We start from the raw sequence: 5,396 nt of genomic DNA, 5'->3' as shown, positions 1-5,396 counted from the left end.
GCTGCAGTTACTGATGTCTGTAATCCTGCTGAAACGCTGTTAAAACACAGTCTGTTGTGGCCCTTTTTAGGTTTATGGAACAAACTCTTTGGAGGATTACTGTTCACATGGACAGAGTGTAACTCCAATAAAAACAACAACAAAAAGGCAGATTTACACAAACTGCAAAGCAACAAGGCTGAATAGCAAAGTAGTAACGGCACATTTTCTAGGTTTCTACTGTCTCAGGAGATTTGATAATAGGGAATGAAAATATTAATATAGGTCAGTATTTAAACTCACCATTGAACCAGACATAACTTAAGTTACTAAGTTGGTATTTATCATTGCAGAGACTTGGTTTGAACTACGACGACATTAGAAAGTAGTATCTTGACGTCAAAGCAGGTCATAATCCTTATTGGTGACCTTATGCGGATAAGGACGAAACCAGCAAAACAATCAAAATAACAAAACAAGCCAACAACAAATAAACAGGAAACTTTGTTGCAGATGTGACACTAAATTAATCACAATTACCAGCAGCCTGAGGCTTCCTTTCTGGCTTGTTTACAAGATTTTGTTTGTTGGTTCAACCTTAAATCTGCTTTGGGTGAACTCTGAGGAAAATAATAAATTCCTGAGGTATCCAATGATCCATTTTAGATGATGGTTTACAAAAAATAAAAGATGAATAAAAAAATGCCACTGGCACACTTAAAGCAGCACCAATAGGGACATTTGAGGATTATAATAGCGATGCCATAATACTCTAATGAACAGCATAACGTCAGTACTGAGTCATACAGGTGCCATACACACTACAAACCTGTATAGGAATATTATAGAAATCAGGGTGGCACCTATAGGAGGGACACACAACAAATTAAGACCCAAATCTAAACTCTGTGCATTCTATAAATAACCACATGGTACAACAGATACTCAGGCAGGAATATTCTAGCTGTTTTCAGGTTCAACAACAAGTGAAACTAATGAAAACCCGAAAAGTAGTTCAAGGTCTTTTGTTTCTTTGTTCTGAAAAAAGTCATCAGAAATGGTGAATTACAGAGGAAACTCACCAGCTGAAGCTTTCAGGGAAGGAAACATCGCAACAAAGCTCCCCCTCTTTAACGCTCATCGTCCGTCTCCAGCTGAAAAACGTGTTCATCTCTGTTCAGGACAGTTTCCCTCTTCCTCCTCTTCTTCCTCTTCTGCCTACGTTCAAACCAGACTTTTCCAACATCTGTCACATAAGAGTCGCGCAATTTACCTCGCCCTCCTTCTTCATTAATTTCCCTTTCCGACTGCCGAATACCTCGGGGAGTTTTGGGATAATTGCGATACTAAAATAATTTAGGTCGACTCTGTCGGAGTCTGTCTTGTTGTGTGTGGGGATGCTGTGGAGAAGCTGCTGCATGCGCTCTGACCGCAGATCTGCTGATTCTGCGCCCTCCGCATCTCCATCCCTCCGCTGAGCTGGAACAAAAGTCACTCAGACCTAAAGCCCCATGTAACGAGTAGTGTAACGAGTAGTGTAACGAAGAATGGGTATGTTACAGTTGCAATAAACAAGAATTACGTCGTTACTTTTCTTATCAGAGCTCCCTTTTCGCTATAAATATAAGAGATGAATCCCATTATACATTTTTTTTCTGTCAACAAATGTCCACTACTTTTGTGTATGAAGTAAGTGCGAAGGAGGAGCTGGAGGAGGTGCTTTTACAGGAGGCTGCTTTTGACAGTAAAATATATCAAACAATTATAAGTGACAATAATTAAAATCTTGACAATCATGAACAAGAAGTCTATACGTCCACTGCACTAGTCTGAGAACTGAAGTTACTTCACTTTGCAGAGCACAAGGGTTTTCTATACATGCTGTCAATGGTTTTCATATAGAGTATGGCTATTTTGGTTCATAAAACATTATGTATAATCAAAGTCACCTAGTGGACAGAGCTGGCAGCAGTCTGATCAGAAACCTGACAGCTTTTAAAGAACCATGTTTGCATTTTAATGAGGGCACGACAGAAAATATGTTACATTCTTATAATCTGCCCATTTTCTTCTTCAAGCAGTAAAAAGATCTTTCAGTTCAGTTTATTGGTTCCAGTATTGTTATATTGCTATCAAAGGAACACTTAACCTTTCTGTGTGGTAAATTTTTTGCAGTGGATGGGAGCAGTAGCAGCAGCGTTGGTCTGTCCATTTGTGTGTCAGTCAGTCGACCACCAGACCAGACTGAAATATCAACAGTTATCGGAGGGATTGCCATGACATTTTGTAGATATTCATGATCCACAGAGGATGATTCTCTGACTATAATATCACGTAGAACAATTTCAAACCCCTTGAAGGCTCACCTAAACTATAACAATCTTCATAGTACATTTAAGGGACCACTAAACAACACACAACTTATGATGATTGCCTTTACATTTCATAATTTCAATCAGTATTTCATTCGATAGTGAATTCTGTTTTTGTACCTGAAACTTTGGTCTTATTTTGTAGTTTTTGTCACTGTCCCTGATGACATTGTGCTCACCAAATGCTAAAAATTGCTAAAATCCAGGAACATTTACAGCCAGTTGGATCCTTTCATACTTATTATTAGCTCTGTTTCCATGTTCCCAGATCTCAGGAATTACTTTGCTAAGTACAATGTTATTATGGCAGGAGACCCAAATTGGAATAAACCAGAATTTTCCTTTATACTGTCTTTCTTTTACTTGGGTAAAATAAGAATAAGAGGCTGTAAGGTATGAGTCCTTAAGTCCAGACAAATAATAATGAATTAGTGCTTTAGTATGAAGCTGCAATCCCAACAGGTTGATGCACATAGCTTTTTGTCAACACAGTTACTGTGAGAACACATCCAGGGTGCTGGAGACGTGCAAATAATAATAATATGGGTGGCAAAATCCCCAAGCTGTCAGCTCTGAGAGGATTTATGATTTTTTTCTCTTTTTTTTTATCCGCCCGATGAGTGAGTGCTGGCATGTTTCCAGGACAGTACATTACTATCACAGCTTGGAGGGAGAGATGGGCAGATATGCGTGGGTCAGCCAAATCTCCGGATTGAACAACAGCTGGATACAATAAAGATGAGTAGGCTCCAACTCTGTAGTAGAGGCGAGGAATATCCCCCCCACCCCCTCTCCTCCTCTCACACATACATGCAGACAGGCACGCAAACACTAACGTACAAACACACCACCTGTGCTTTAATAAAGCTTCCAAATGCAGTCTGAAAAAAAACAAATTCTTGGTTTTAAAACCTTAATGGCCCTGGTGACAATCCATCATACTTTTCAGTTCAGTTCAACTCAGTTCAGGGCAGTTATCTTGTGAGGGAATTATCCTTTTAAAACAGGATCATCATGGTCAGACAGATATCACTTGCTCAGACTGAAAAGTGAATGAACTGACAGTGTACGGCTGTTGTTTATCAGTGCAGCTCTGAATATATGAATCGCTCAAAACAACACAACCCCTTCGCATCACCGTCCAGTTTAGCTTCCCCAGGTGGACTGACCTTTTCTCTCTTGTCAGAACAACACAGACGCTCCCTACTGCAGGCTGAAAACTCGCCTGCTCAACATGGACCTCACATTGCACAAACACAAACACACACACACACACATTTGTACTTACTGTACTTGTGAGGACTAGTTAGTACACAGTGTTCTCCGATGAAGTCTAAGTGTTTAGCTGTTCTGAATGGCTTCGCTGGAAGTCTGCCATCACAGAGAGGGGTTAGACTCTACAAATTGTACAATTAAGGATTACTGTGCATACTTTCGGACAGTCTCTTCTTCAAGGTATTAAAGGTAAAGGTATTGCCAAGTACAATGCCCTTGATTTTACACAAGACAAGTAACAGATGTAGTGTGAAGCAGGGCTGCCTATATGGTGATTCGGATCAACAGTCAACAGTTGAATTGCTGCCCTTTTCTTTTTCAGCTGCCTCATTGAAACAGAGTAAGGCAACACTTTTACAACCAAGTCTCATGTCAAAATGACCTAACCACAAAACTACGTGTGATGGTAACAGAGAGGGGTGATGGAAATGAAGGGCAACATGACGGAGAGCAGCATGGCTCGTTTCTGTTCACTGCTCCAATGCTCTCAGCTCCAGTGCTGAATGTTTGCAAAGTCAACTAAACTACTTTTAAATCAGACACTGCCACAACCTCCTTTTCTGTTCAGTATGATTGACTCTTCGGCTGACAGGCTGTCAGCAGGCAAGTAGGAAAGACGCCCCATGGTGCACTCACACTTTTTTTTCTTTGCCTGTGTGGAAAAGTGAAAAAGTTTTCATATCACAGATTATGAATGTGGGCATTGTTGCCTGTGTCGGCCTGGCAGATCTGCATTCACAGGTGCTGTAACACAATGTTATGATTGGCTGTCCCAGTTGATACTGCTCATGTGCAACTTAAAAAAAAGAGAAGAAAGCAAGATGGCTCACTCTTTAGCTACTTCCATAATTAGCTCTTTAAAAAAGGATGCATTATAAAGCATTATTTTATTTTCCATGTAAAAATTCTTTACTTCTCAGTATTAGGGAACGTTAAAACTTTGCACCTCTTTTGCTAAGTTATTTAAAAACTGGGCTTGTCGCTATACTGTATGGTCCATGTACATCTCGTACATTTATGCTTATAGATGTAAAGTACATATAAGTCACCATTAACCAGTATTATCATATACCTATATCAGACTGCATCCAGAAGATAACGTAACATGAACTGTGGTGGATTGAATTTTCTGTTGCAAAGCATTGGTACTGGTCCCAACTAAATAGCTGAATGGAAGCACTGATGCATGTGCTATCCAACTAAATCTCAGAAAACTTAGTGAAGGTTTTTTCAATACATTTAAAATGTTCTGTGTGCATTAAAGGCCTTTTGGTGCAATGTTGTGTTTTAAAACATCACTGCTCTGTTGGGTTTTTGTCACAGCTGCATTGGTTTTTAGCCCCAGCACACCCGCCAAATGGGAGTAAACATACCTCCAAGGCCATTGCCGAACTATGCCGAGCTATTCAAGCATTCAACTGTTGCAAAAGGATGCAAAAACATTTTCACAGTGAATGCATCCCAGCCTAAAATGCAAAGTCACCCATCCAAAGAGACCTTCCCTCTGGATTTAAGCATGTGTGCCTGTCAGAGCTCCATTCATGAGCAGCAGGAACAGACGAGTACACCTAAAAAAAGGCAAACAGAGACTGAGGTGAGAGCAGACATCCAAAACTGAGGCTGTCTGTTGAGTTGGACAGAATTTAAACTAAATTCACTTTCACGTTCAAAACTCTTGATGTTCCTAAAAGTTGTTTCTATTGTGTACGTTCTGCGCGAGGCGTAATACGTCCCCATAACAGCAGGCAGCGCTAATCTGTGTTGTCGCCC

The sequence above is a fragment of the Morone saxatilis genome, unplaced genomic scaffold, assembly GCF_004916995.1.
Source record: "Morone saxatilis isolate NCDOM2014 unplaced genomic scaffold, NCSU_SB_2.0 Contig24, whole genome shotgun sequence".
Lineage (NCBI taxonomy): Eukaryota > Metazoa > Chordata > Actinopteri > Moronidae > Morone > Morone saxatilis.
This window is presented reverse-complemented; position numbering follows the sequence as displayed.